Source organism: Coptis chinensis, chromosome 9 (genome assembly GCF_015680905.1).
Source record: "Coptis chinensis isolate HL-2020 chromosome 9, ASM1568090v1, whole genome shotgun sequence".
Taxonomy (NCBI): Eukaryota; Viridiplantae; Streptophyta; class Magnoliopsida; order Ranunculales; family Ranunculaceae; genus Coptis; species Coptis chinensis.
Window position 1 is genome coordinate 46,524,369 of NC_141464.1, and position 15,539 is coordinate 46,539,907.

The 15,539-nt window shown below is 37.5% G+C and overlaps 1 pseudogene; it reads right to left on the reverse strand.

The window, feature by feature from the left end:
* Positions 1–1,938: 1,938 nt before the first annotated feature.
* LOC147476296 (benzyl alcohol O-benzoyltransferase-like) lies at positions 1,939–13,815 on the reverse strand (annotated as a pseudogene).
* Between the last annotated feature and the right edge of the window lie 1,724 nt (positions 13,816–15,539).

Here is a 15,539-nt window from a genome sequence, read left to right on the forward strand (position 1 = left end):
CATTCTATATTGCACAAAAATTGTTTGTTATCTGACCTTGGACAATGGAGGTTGAAGAGAACAGAGGTTTAATTAGTAGAGTCCCTGTTTGGGTGAAGCTTTATAATGTACCAAAACATTTGTGGAATGCTAAGGGATTTAGTTACATAGCTAGTTCTCTGGGTAACCCTCTATTCATGGGTAAAACAACTGAGGGAAAACAAATACTTACTTTTGCTAGGATTTGTATTGATATCAATGCTAATAAAGAATTGCCTGCATCTATTAAATTGAAGAGTAAAAGTGGGAATATCTATAAAATTCTATTAGAATTCCCATGGAAGCCCCTGATTTGCACCAAATGCAAGGTTTTTTGTCACAATTTAACAGGATGTGAAAAACAAATACCAAAAGCCGCTCACAGTGCAACAATTGACTAAACGACGCATAAGAACGATAGGAGTGTAAAGAGCACTCAAGGGGCATGGAGAAAAGAGGAACATAGACACAAGAAGGTCGCAAATGAGCCGATCATCGAAGCCACCCTAGGCAGTCCATCAGTGAGAAATTTTAATGTAGGTGACAAATTTGCTACCCTTGCAAATGACACAAACTAGTTGTTATCTCTGATACGTACTGTTCAAGCTACTACAATGAGAGAATGTGCCATTGGCATAGAAACTCAGCAAGATAGTCTACATTTTCTCCAAGACAAATACCACCAAATGTATGAAGCTCTTGTGAATACAAATGAGGATGAATACTCGAATACTATCGATGGTGAGGTCGGTAGAGAGAAAGAGAATGAGTTCTTCAATGACCACATTATTCTTGCTACAAACCAAGTTGAAGGCACTCATCCTCAAGATTCTGTTGAGGTTACTTTTGAAATTTTGGCAGTAACACCTCTAATTAATGGAGATGAATGGAGAACTATTGAGAAGAAAAAGAAAACTAAGAAGCACGTTCAACGATCTCCTGGTGAAATTGATGATCCACTCTCGCCATGATGAAGAAAGTTTCCTCTTTGGCCAAGAAAAAAGTTAAGCATCTTGATGGTTATATTAAAAAGATTTTGGATGAGTGAATGGGTCAGACATTTTCTTGCATCCATTGTGGAACCTTCTTCCGAGAGTTTGATAAGGCCCAAAAGCATGTTTCGAAAGATCATCCAGCCTTAGCAAAACAATTCTTGAAAGGAAAGTAGGTGGAATGAGGTACTTCTAGTAATGGTGTACTTTGAATAGATTTGGTGTTAGGCTTGAGGCCTTAGAACTTGTGTTTTTGTCGAACCTCCTTCTAATGACTATACTCTTAGGGAAGATATGTATGAGGATGATGCCTCAGGAACTCCATATGTAACAAGTTGATTATCAATAAAACAGGTGGGGTCAGTCTTAACCCAGCTTAACTTTTCAAAAAAAAAATCTTGCGTGCGGCACATGTATAAGAAGGCAGAATCAATCCCACTTCCCGTTGACACAGATTTTCTAAAAACCAATTCGATTCCTTGCTCTCTTCTATCAACATATTTAAGTATAATTTAAGTGATATTTATGTGCAACTTGTGCACATGAACTCGACTAATCTGTAGTATGTCCAAAATCTATGTCGTTCTAGAAGGTAGAGTGATATTTATGTGCAACTTGTGCACCTCTGTATTGTCAACCCGGTAACTAAAGTGCCTTAGTGAAGGTTAACACATATTACAGACATTTATATTTCTCAACAGCCAAAAGAAGTCGAAAACATTGTGCAGAAAATTTAATATTTATGCATAAGTCACGTCTCATACATCAAGCAGAGAAAAAGTTGAAAATAAATCCCAAATAATAATACTTCATAATATAGTACTTTGTTTAATAGTGTGTAGCTTGATCATTCATAAATGTGTGAAATGATAGCCATATTGTTATTTTCATAAGAATTGTACTACAAGTGATCAAGGGGACTATCCTCCTAAAGCGAGGACACGCCAAGGTAGGATGAGTTGTTGTTGTTATTAGGCGGCTCCGGAACCATTTTCTCAATTTTCATGGCAAACCTATCCATTGTGGATTTAGGCAACACAATTGACAGAACAATCTCATTCTCCCCTTTGATGTTTGTAGACGGTAACAAGATACTCATCGGTGGGGCAGATTTTGCTGGCCCACCATATAGAGCTTTGCCACATCCAAAATCAATGTCTTCGAACCCAGTACTTGTCAAATCAGAAACTATGAAGGCCCGCACAATTGTTCCCACTGGTCGACCCGTTGTCACTAATAGATCAGCTGTTGATCTCCTAAACTCCTCTGTTACATCAGCTTTAGCTCTTTTAATTAACTCCACTGCATAGCCTAGCGGATTCTGGCATAGCTTACTGGAAGTTGACTGTTAGGGTTTATACCAATACCAATCGATTCTCCCCTATACAGATAATTTGTATTTGAACACAATTCAACTGCAAACAAATTCTAAATATCAATTACAACCTATACTAATATGCCCAACTCGCTAAACAACTATTAACAACAGATAATAATGTAAAGCAGAATTAAACGCATACCACAACACAAAGATATACCGTGGTTTGGCCAATAGTGTCTACTTCCACAAGAGCTAGTTCTTTATAAAATGAGAAGGAAAATTACAATCACTCCTTGCAGTCTCTCACCTTACTAGATCACTCTTATCTCTTTACAGGGTTGTCTCTCTGTAAAGGTTATCTCTCAATCTTGATAGCTCTCAAGATTGGGTTTTCTTTGACTTTTGTGCTGCCTCTCATGTGTTTTCTGGGTGTTAGGTTTTGCCAAAAACTCTAACTCTTATTGCAAACTCGCGGTCCACAATTTCTTCTGAAAATAGACTTGGGCACGGGGCGCCCCTCGAGCAAGACCAAGTCGAGCGCGGGTCGCGCTGAAGGTACTGGAGGTTGACCAAGGCATGAGCGCGGGTTGCACCTTGGGCAAGCCTATTCTGAGCGCGGGTCACGCTCTGGCTTATGCACGCAAGCATAACACCTTTTCTCCTCACAAACGCCAACATTGACAACGCTGTTGGTGACACAACGGAATTTCCATAATATCCAATAGGCAAAGGTGGATTGAACACTCCACGTGTGTCTACAACGAATGTTACGCGTACTTCATCATCAGAATTTAGATTATGTACGCTCGTGTAGCATCGTCGGAGGAATGCAGTGAGTATATCAAACTTGGAGCACGTTTGAAGTTGAGGTGGCAAGTGGTTTCTTAGGTTTGCTATTTCTTGTGGACCAAAGAAAAAGTTTCGTTGTGTCGCCTCGGCTATGTGATCAAGGCATTCAAGGGTCATGCCTTTATCAGTGTCTTAATGCAATTCACGGAAGAAATTATGTAAGCACGATACACGAGGTGGGTCTCGCGCATTAAGCAATTCCCGTTCCCATACTGGTTGAACAGATGGAACTTGCTCACCGCGTGCTATCTCACCTACAGCAATCAGGAAATGTATCAAACCAGCTGCATCGGCCATAGTGTGGTTCACACGAATGGCAAAGACAAATCCTCCAGACAGCAAACGGGTTACCTATATTGCGAAAACAAGGGACTGTTGGATTCTAATAGTCAATTTTAATCATGTAATCGAGTACTTAGTGACTTTTGTGAATGATGAACAGACACATATACTATTGGTATAGCGCTCTGCCACTAAATTTGTTAAGGAAATGAAAATTGTCCCATAAAATTTTCCAACAAGGTATAATACAAAATCTTTGACACAGGTTATTACAGTAGTTTGGAGAATTTTTTTTGATGTTGGAAGGATTTACAGTTTTTCTTAATCATCCTAACAATGCTTTGCTTCTGTACGAAATGCTGTAGTTGAGATTGCTACGAAAAATCTATAAAGTAGATAGCTTATAATTATTGGAAAGTTTAAACTTTAACAAGTACCTGTATCAATAACAAAGGGCAATGAAACATACCCCCAGAGTGTGGGACATCATAAATGTAGGGTTTTTACCGATATCTCATGCATGATTCCTACGATATGTACAATTACGTTATATCACATGCATAAAATAGCGCAGCGGAAACAGAAAATCCGTACCTTGGTCACAGCTTTCAATTCGAAGTTCCAAGCTTTGATCTACCGGAGAAGATGATGTTCTTCGCACACTCAAGATCTTCTTCTTCTCAACTTAGCTAGAGTCAAGTTCCAACCACGAACGGGAAGCAACCTTTGTTCACGAACCAAGAACCAAGAACTGATAATGGCTAGCAATAGAGGTTACCACCTATGGAATCTCCACGAAAAACTAGCTTCTACTTTAAAAAATGTTGGAGGCCACGATTAAAAGGAGAGAGAGCTTTGCTTGTTTTTGGGATGATCAATATGTGAAGGGGTGGGGGTCTATTTATAGAACTCTCCCACCTCCTCAAAATTGGATAGGATAGAGTCTCATACTTATCCAAAATCAGCTAAGGATAGAGTCTTATACTCATCTAATGTAGGCTAGGATAGAGTCCTACACTCATCCCAATACCTGGTGGTTATCCTTATCTCTGTGGTTTATCCTTATCTTGGTGGGCGTTTATCCATATCAGGTCTGACCCAACCTTATTTCCAACATCTCCCACTCGCCCACAACGGCGAAGAAGGTTTCTAAGAGAAGCATTTAAGTAGAATGCTCAGCCATTTGTGTGTCTCACACGGCAAATGGTTCGTGTGACCCTAGCATACGTATCCTGATATCTGTGAAGTAGCAAGTCGCAATGAAAAGCACGACACAGTGATCTACCATGAAAGTGATCTTAAAGAAGACGAATCCGGAAACCTAATATCCGAAGAGTGTGTGTATACCTCAAGATCTGTTCGTTTCATCACTTTGACAAATAGCACTCATCCCTATGAGTCCACACTATAAAATCAAAAATGTATCACATGATTCACAATTATCATCAATTGTCCTGGCTAGGTAGAATCCCAGTGATTGTGTGATAAACTTTCAGTTCTTTTACCCTTTGCACGCAAGTCATTGTCGTTAGAGTTCTACCAACTTCCCAGTATGCATCCAATCAGCCTTATAGTAAGAGCTTGTGGGGAGCAAACCAAAGTTATGAGTAGTCCTCTTATTTTCTTCAAGGTTAAAAGTTTAAGGAGGGTACCATTTGATATGTCTTAAACAAAAAACTATCAATTGAGCTCACATAGCAAGAATTTTTTAGGGATATATATTTTCTTGCTCTCAAGTGGTTAACTATACACATGTTGTGTGAAAACATGTCATGGCAAGAGTATCTAATTTGTTTACTCAACAATAGATATTTGTATGTCCACTCATACCATGCAAGTGTTGTCATCCCTAATGACAATTCCAAAGATACTTTGCTCCCACTTGGCACCATCTGTTTGTAGGTTTAGACAAAATCTTCCCTATGAAGCTTGTTTCTTCTTATCCAATTATAAGAAGGGGCATGACTCGGCACTAGGTCTACCCTTCCTATAAGGTTTAGTGACTTGTCAAGCTAAAACTCCCACTGTTTAAAATGGAAGTGACTGTTCATGTGAGTGAACCAGTCAACTCTATTGACATACATATGAGATGATAAACAGTATAATGAGAATGCAATTGATCTGGAAAGAATGCACGTTTATTCATTAAACCATCAAAGTGTTCTTAGCATAATCACATCCTCTTTAACCAAATATTTTTACATGTGCAAGGAAGAGTTCCTTTGGAATAGGTTTGGTCAATGGATCCGCAACCATTTGATCAATGGATATATGTTGTAGAACCACTTTCTTTTTCGGTATCATTTGGCGTACGTAGTGGTACTTTAACTCTATATGCTTAGTTTTTCCATGGTACTTTGGATCTTTAGTATATGCAAAAGTAGCCATGTTGTTAGTCCAAATGTGGACTGGTTCAGCAGCTCTTGAGAACACTGACAAGTGTTTGATGAATTATCTGAGTCACACAGCTTCCTGTGTGGCAGAGCAGCATGCAATATACTCAACTTCCATAGTTGAAAGTGCTATGGAAGTTTGCTTCTTGCTGCTCCAGGATATAGCACCTCCATTTATTATGTAGGTATATCCTGAAGTTGACTTCCTATCATCAAGGTCTCCAGCCCAGTCGGCATCGGAGTACCCAATCAGCTTAAGATCTTTCCCTTGGTAGACAAGTGAGTAGTCCACGGTGCTTTTGAGATACCTCATTATCTTCTTAACAGCCTTCCAGTGTGCGACCCCAGGATTTGTTTGGAACCTTGATACTAACCCAACTGCATAGCAGATGTCTGGCCTTGTACACAACATTGCATACATAAAGCTTCCGACTGCGCTTAAGTATGGTACATTTTTCATAGCCTGAGTTTCAGTAGGATTCTTGGGAGACATTTCAGAACTCAAAGACTCTCCTAGACTTACCGGGAGATCCATTTGCTTGCAATCAATCATGTTGAATCTTTCCAAAACCTTCTTGATGTATGTCTCTTGAGACAAAGACAACAAGCGTTTGGGTCGATCTCGAGTTATTTTAACTCCTAAGACATAACTAGCTTCACCCATGTCCTTCATTTCGAAGTTTAATGACAACCACTCCTTAGTGGAATTTATCAATGCCTTGTTGTTACCTGCTAACAAAATGTCATCCACATATAGAGATAGAATCACAAAACCATTTTTAGATGTCTTGACATATACGCAATGGTCCTTATTTACCTTTTCGAATTTGGCTTGAAGCATAGCTTCATGGAATCTCAGATTTCACTGTCTAGAGGCCTGTTTTAAACCATATATGGATCTTTTTAGTTTACACACTTTGTGTTCCTGACCCTTGATTGAAAAACCAGTGGGTTGATCCATATAGATTTCCTCTTGCAATTCTCCATTGAGAAAAGCAGTTTTGACATCCATCTGGTAAAGCTCTAAATCTAAGTGGGCAACCATTGACAAGAGGAGACATATGGAGGCAAATCTCACTACTGGTGAGAAGGTGTCCTCATAGTCTATTCCTTCTTTTTGGGTGTAACCTTTTGCAACAAGCCTGGCTTTGAATTTGTCTATGTTCCCTTCCGCATTTTTCTTGATCTTGAGAACCCACTTGTTCCCAATTGATCTCCTGTTTGGAGGTAGATCAACTAAGTCCCATACTTTGTTTTTCTTCATCGACTCCAATTCTTCCTTCATAGCTTCCATCCACTTACTTGTATTGGACCCAGAAATAGCCTCCTTTAACATTTTAGGTTCATCAGATATTTACGTAAGTGCATTGGTCATATTTATCTCCCCTTCAATCTCAAACCGACGTTTGGGGATATGGCCTCTAACACTCTTACGAGGTTGGGATTGATCAATCAGTTGACCAATGCCATTGTCACTAGAATCAGGGTTGGTGAAAGTTTCATCTTCGCCTTGTTCAACAGCAGTTATAAGGTTGTCAACTTCATAAAGTTGTAGATCCTTATCAACCCCACCCCTCATTGGGTATTGATCCTCTAAGAATCTGACGTTACGTGCTTCTATTTCTGTGACATGCCCTTGAGTATCCTCCCCTAGGAAGACATACCCCTTAGAAGTCTCACTATATCTTATAAAAACACACTTCTTTCCAGGAGCACTCAACTTCCCAAATTCTCGATTTTGAGAAGTGACAAAGGCTGCACACCCCCATGGTCTAAGGTAGTTCAAAATGGGTTGTCTACCAGTCCATAGTTCATAGGGTGTTTTGTCAACAGATTTTAAAGGAACCAGGTTAAGTATATGCGCAGCCGTTAACAATGCATCACCCCAAACTGAGATGGGCAAGTTAGCCTGAGCCATCATAGACCTAACCATGTCCACCAGGGTTCTATTCCTTCTCTCAGAGACACCATTTTGCTGAGGGGTATAAGGAATAGTTAGCTATCTAACTATACCCTTATTTTCACAGAGTTCCTTAAACTCATCAGAAAGATACTCACGTCTGCGATCAGTTCTTAAGGCCTTTATTGTCCTATCAAGTTGATTCTCAACAAGGTTCTTGTACTTTTTAAAACAGTCCAAGGCGTCTGATTTGTGAGACATCAAGTACATGGTCCCATAACGTGTATAGTCATCTATGAAGGTAATGAAATATAAAGTCTTATGCCTTGTTGTTACATTCATTGGTCCACAGATGTCTGAGTGAATAAGTTGTAAAGGATAAGTTGCCTTTTGGGCTTTCCCAAAAGGTTTCTTGGTGGCCTTTCCAGCAAGACAACTTTCACAGGTTTCCATTTTAACAGAGGTTAAGTTACCTAACAACCCTCCCCTTGCTAAGCGGTCTATCCTACTGTGTCCAATATGCCCTAGTCTAGCATGCCATAATTGGCAACCAACCATTTTAGACATAAAAACTTCAGTTTGTGCTAAGTGTAATGTCATAAAAGAATCCATTAAATAAGCATGACCTATCAAACTGTTATTCAAAGATATCTCAAGCGAGTTCTAGAAAAAATTAAACACATAGGATTCTTAAAGTAATTTCAAAACTGTTAAACGATTTCTCTTAATTGAGGGTACAAAGAGTACTTCTTCAATAAGGATGGATCTCCCACTCGCAAAATCCAACCTACAAGTGCCTGTGCCCAAAACATCAGCTACACTTTGGTTTCCCATGTGGGCTCTCCGAGTTCCTTGTGGAAGTTTCTGGAAATCTTCAAATAGGGAGGGACCTATCCCGGCTTATGTGGTCTGTCACTGCTGAATCTACAATCCAATATTGTGATGAATCAAACAACATGACATTACTTATCACATTGACAGTACTTAAAGTAAAACTTACCTCAGGAGAAGGACATGTCCTAGCATAGTGTCCCATCTGATGACAATGGAAGCATTCAACACTAGTCATGTCTATCGACTTCCTAGGTTTCTTTTGCTGTGGGTCAGGCTTGGCCTTTTCCTTGCCTTTCCCTTTTCCACTTTTCTTGTTCCAAGGAGCTTTCCTCTTTTTGGAGTTGACAACATTTGCTTCAGTTTGAACAACAGGCTTTTCATTGAGAAGCATTTGTTCCTCAAGCTCACATTTCCTCTACACCTGTGCAAAGTTTGTGATATTGTCGTCATGCGTCAAGATAAGACGAGACTGTTCCCAAGTTTTAGGTAAAGACCTAATGACAGCTTGAATTTGCTGTTCATTTGACAGGACCTGTCCTGCTTGGGCTAACTCAGCAACCATGTTCCTCATCACCGTGCAATGTTGTATCATAGAGGTATGGGGCAGCTTGATAAATTTGTCAAAGCTCATTTGTAGCCTCCTCCGTGGTAGTGTCGTCATTCCCCAAGGTCCGTCCGCCGTTCGCTTCCCATAGCTCTTTAGCCGATCCAAGGCCATCATACCGCATCATGAAGTCATTTCTCATGGTGCCAAGTATGGCAATTCGGGCAACATTGTCTCTGCTTGTATACTCATTGTACCTCTTAAGTGTAGCAGTATAAGCAGCTTGTGTTAATCCTTCGGCGGTAGGTTCTGCTACTGTCTCAGTTATTACGTCAATAACCTTCCTATCTGCCATAATTAGCCTAACTTTCCTAGACCAAAGTTCGTAATTATTATCGTTTAACAGGTCCTTTTCAGGTAGCATGGTAAACGGAGATTTTCCATCTGGTGCCATTCTATCAAGTTTGAATTCCAAAAATAAGATATTACGAATAAGAATCATCTATTAAAATAAATCTAAGTAATCCACATTTTTACATATAAGATGATCATAATAATCTACTAGCATGATTCTAGTCATTAAATAAAATCAATGCATTTGACTATCAATAACATAGAATATACAAAAAATCTACTACTTAAATTTTATTTACATGCAATAGTAAAAATCCAGATTTAAATAATTACTGCATGGTAAAAATAAACATCCTAATGTCAATTTTTAATTGTGAAAAAATACATGTGAAAAATCCTAAAATTTCTATAGAAATAATCTCAGAAAATAAATTTCCATGTAAAAATTTCTAAGGAAAAAAAAATTTCGTAGAAAAAATTTCCACAAAAATTTTAAAAAAATAGCCAAATTATTTCCCATAAATAATTTATTTTGCAAAAAAAACTAAGCAATTTCTAATTAATTTTAAACAACCTAATTATTTAAAATTAATTAAAATATTTTGAAAAAAAAACGCAGTTTTTCAAAAAAAATGTAGATTACAAGATCAAAACTACAAACAAAAGCATGCAAACCATGGAAAACCTGGCTCGATGCCAATGTAGGATTTTTACCGATATCTCATGCGTGATTCCTACGATATGTACAATTACGCTATATCACATGCATAAAATAGCGCAGCGAAAACAGAAGATCGTACCTTGGTCACAGCTTTCAATTCGAAGTTCCAAGCTTTGATCTACTGGAGAAAATGATGTTCTTCGCACACTCAAGATCTTTTTCTTCTTAACTTAGCTAGAGTCAAGTTTCAACCACGAACAGGAAGCAACCTTTGTTCACGAACCAAGAACCAAGAACTAATAATGGCTAGCAATGGAGGTTACCACCTATGGAATCTGCACGAAAAACTAGCTTCTACTTTAAAAAATGTTGGAGGCCACCATTAAAGGGAGAGAGAGCTTTGCTTGTTTTTGGGATGATCAATATGTGAGGGGGTGGGGGTCTATTTATAGAACTCTCCCACCTCCTCAAAATTGGATAGGATAGAGTCCCATACTTATCCAAAATCAGCTAAGGATAGAGTCCTATACTCATCTAATGTAGGCTAGGATAGAGTCCTACACTCATTCCAATACCTGTGGTTATCCTTATCTCTGTGGTTTATTCTTATCTTGGTGGGCGTTTATCCATATCAGATCTGATCCAGCCTTATTTCCAACAATAAAGAAGTACATCTGCACCAGGGAAAGGTGAGTGAAGAACATCACCAAATTAGTCTAGCGTCACATTTGCACGGGTTCAATGAACAGAATTCCTTCACCAGTGCATTCAACTATAAGCTTATCATTAGGCCCTTCTCTAAGCCTACCAGCAAATGGGTAGTAATAAACAAGTGTTTTAGCCGTGGCCTCTTTGATAACCTTCACTGGATCTCTTCCTTGCATTCCCTTGGAGTTTCGGTAAAAATGTAAATTTGGGATCTGAAATCGAAGACCATGTTGGTCATCGATATCCGAAAGGGCCTTACATTCATATGGTGTAGGTTTAGCAGGAGCAAGCAGTTCAGGTTCACTTCTTTGATTCTTTCTACTGTGAAGACGAACGAGGATGGCATTGCCATGGGCTTCTAATTTTTATTTGACGTTAATGGCGGAGCTTATATGATGTCTCTAACACAAAGTTTTCTTTCAACAAGTATGAAGATGCATCCACTTTACCTCTAACATATTCTAAAACAAGTCGTCGACGCCCGATTCAAAAAGTCTCCAAATGCCACTGAAAACAACACCTAACATCTCATCTAATTTTACTTCTTTAGTTCTTTAAAGAAGCCAATCTATCATGCTCTTAATTACTTCACGTCAACTTCTGACTTCTGGCTTTCAGTAGCTATTATACTGCAACCACACAACGTTATACCATTAATCTTACGACCACTAAAGAACCATGGCTTGATCGTGATGCCATTCTTGGTCAGTATCTTAAATTATATATTTTTGCTGTTGTTAAACCATTTAGTTCCTAGTTGTCACGACCGAGGAATCTTTGGCAATTCACGAAATTCTATAAAGCATTTTAAGCATAAGACAATTAGTTTGTTTATGCATAGTATTGTCAACTCCAGTAGCTATCTGCCTGTTGCTCAATTGCAGATAAATCTAGTAGTAGAGTACTATAGTGTACCAGAGGGAAGAAAACCTTAATATTTCTTTATTTCTTTTTTGATTGACAAGCCCGAATGAGATTAGTAATTCATTGATGCTGGCTTGGTCCGATCTCTAGAACTCAAGTATCATCATCCAAAAGTTTCTACTAACTTTGCTTGTTGGCATTTTCAACAAACATACGAAAACAAATGTTACAAGAACACAAATGTTAGTCCATAATAACTAAAATTTTCTAGGAGACATGGGCTGAACCAGCATGAATCCATTCTTCAATAACCTCAAAGCATTTTTTTTTATTAGCAAAAAAAGAAAGTTCTTAATTAGCAGCGCAACTTGTAGCACGTTTGCTGCCTCCGCCTGTGAAATTTTTTTTTATCATCAATAATATTTAGTTAAAATAAAAGAAAAAACAAATCTCACCATTTCGGTCAAATCCATAGATTGGGTTGTCGCCCACTTTTCATTTTCCCAGTCTTAATTAAGAGTAATAAAATTGCACGATTTTTTTTATGTGTATCTATTGTAATAGTAATAATAATAATAACAACAACAACAATACAATAAAAACAATAATTTTCAAATTGTTTGTAGCAACTTTTCAATAAGGTGTTCACTAGATCATGCAAGTATTTCAATGGGATCGACCCACCGAGAACATACTTGGTACTGCTTCCTATCATACATATCACAAGTATGCGAACCGTGCTATGCATCAGTGTTTTTTCAAGTCTTTAAACCTATCCCTCTAACATTTTTCCGATAGTATGATTTTTTGAATAAAAATTCTAATCTAAAAAAATATATAAAAACATTAGGAGGGGTTGAATATAATTTCAATGACGTGAAGAAGATTTTCTAAATTATTTTAAATAATATGAAGCTAATTCTAATTTCAATAAAGTGAGAGAGTTTTTTGTAAATTGTTTAAGGAAGGAGTTGATTAGAATAATTAAGAGAGGTGGTTCTAAAATCTTAAAATAGAGGTATTAGAAATACACTGTTCGGTTGAAAAGTGTGCCTCCTAAAGACCCGAACCGTGCTATGCATCAGTGTTTTTTCAAGTCTTTAAACCTATCCCTCTTACGTCTTTCCAATAGTATGATTTTTTGAATAAAAATTCTAATCTAAAAAATAATATAAAAACATTAGGAGGGGTTGAATATAATTTCAGTGACATGAAGGAGATTTTCTAAATTATTTTAAATAATATGAAGCTAATTTTAATTTCAGTAAAATGAGAGAGTTTTTTGTAAATTGTTTAAGAAAGAGATAGTTGATTAGAATAATTAAGGGATGTGGTTCTAAAATCTTAAAATAGAGAGATTAAAAATACATTGTTCGGCTTAGAAAAGTGGCTCCTATAGACCCAAGTCCTGACTATCATATAGTGTAGAAATGGTGGTATACGTAAGCAAATGGAAGAGGCCACATGATCAAACCATTTGCCAAAATAAAAAAAATAAAAAAAATCATTTGCCTGATCAAATCTCCTCATCTCTCCGCTCTCCCTTTGGTTTTTTTTAAAGAAGAAACATTAAATTAATAGTCACATTAATGACTAACAATCAGGGATTTAAGAAATAATCAAGTGAGCGGAGCGAACGATCTTGGGCCGGGTGGGGGTAAGGTGGCCCAAAATGTTACTTGGTTGGTTTCTGTCTGTCCTCATCTTCTCCTATTCATCCCTCTCCCTCTCAATCTCTCCCTCTCCCTCTCCCCTCTCCACTCCTCCCTCTCCCTCTCCCTCTCCCTCTCCCTCTCCCTCTCCGCTCACGCCACTGCTATGCAGTTTACTAGTTAATATAAGTTGACTTTCACTTATTTTTATATATATGTTTGAAGGCAATAACTTGGTTCTTCCTGTAACACTTCTAACTAATGACACACATGATGAAGATACAAGAAAGAACAAATCTTAGTTTGTTAGGATTAGAATAGTTTGTTAATATTCTGTTTTACTTCTGTAACTAATAATATGCCTTGTCAGCAATGTTAGTTAGTTGTAACTATTATAGTATAAATACATACATGTAACCACTAAATTCACTCATTGAATTCATTTTTCTCATTTCCAGTTTTCATTAGTTTCAGCTTTTCTTTATGGTATCAGAGCTAAATGCTCTAAAGCCAAAAATAGTTCGATCCTCAAACCCTAATTTCTTAATAATCTTCTGCTGTTCTTCGCATTTATATCAATTACTACCAATTTTCTTCATAATTCGATTCAATCCTATATCTTCAATCAATCAGATTCAATTCCATAATCAAATTCTCAAAAGTTAATCAATCCTGATTCCTGACATCAATTTTCTAAAGTTCTAAGCTTGATTTCTTTGATTATAAGAATGGCAAGGAACGCTCATCCTTCAGCAAATCAGAATCAGAATCAGAATCCTCAAATCAATTCTCAAGTGAATCCTCAATTCAATCCTCAAGTAAATTCTCAAGTGAATCCTCAAATTAATCTTCAAATGAATTCTCAAGGAGAATCATCATCTTCTTCGTCTGTAAGTAATTTTCAGAATTTTTCATTTCAAAATATCGGTAATCTTGTTCCATTAAAACTGGACAAAGAGAATTATATGATGTGGAAATCTGTTTTCTACCTATCTTACTTGAAATTTTAGTCTTTTTCGATCTTGTGGACCGGAAAAGAAATTTGTCCTGATCAATTTTTAAGTGATGAAAGAGGAAATTCTACAAATCAATTGAATCTTGCTTATGTTGATTGGGTAAGAAGAGATCAAACTCTTCTCATATGGCTTAATGCTACCATGTCTATTGAAATGTTACCATATGTGGTTGGTATCTCTACCTCTCATGAGCTGTGGAAATCGTTAGAGAAAAGATTTGCTACCATCACAACTGCCTTTGTGATGCAATTGAAAGGAAAACTCCAAGATATGAAGAAAGGTAATGCGTCTGTTGCCTCTTATTTGCAAAATATAAAGCAAATTACAGATTCATTAGCAGCTTCTGGACACATAATCAAGGATGAAGACCTGGTGTTCTATATACTAAGAGGATTGACCAGTGATTATAAACCTTTTGTGACCTCAATTAGAACCAGACAACAACCAGTTTCATCAGATGAATTACATGGTCTTCTTCTTAGTGAAGAAATGTCTCTTGAAGAAATGTTGACTGAAAACAATAGTTCTCATGCCTTCTCAACTACAAGGGAGTATGCACCACATTATGCAAATTTCAAGGGTTCTTACAGAGGTTCATATCAGCCACAAAGAGGAAATTTCAGGGGTAACAACAATAATTTCTTTCCACATCAAGCCAACAATAATTTCAGAGGTAACTACAATAATTTCAGAGGTGGAAGGCCAAATAACTTTCAAGGAAATTCAAACAGAGGAGCTTATCAGCATGTCACCTCTACTCATCAAGGAAACAACTTTACTGCTCAAGGACACTTCAATAATGCCCAGAACAACAAACCTGCTTGTCAAGTTTGTGGAAAGACAGGACATGTGGCCTTGGATTGCTATCACAGAATGAGCCATGCGTATGCTGGAAAGATTCCTCCAGCAAAATTAGCAATGTTAGCTAATATAAGTGATGCAGCTGAAGAAAGTAATCTGGGTTATGATCAGAATTTTAATGACTTTAATCCAAGTACATTTGATAATGAGCAGTATAACTGGAGTACAGGTGATTCTTACAACCAAAATGTGGATAACTTCAACAATGGGACTTCATCAAGCTCTCAGCCTATCTCTGGTTTTGATAACTATAATTATGGCCATCAGTTTTCATCTATTGGACCTTCTGA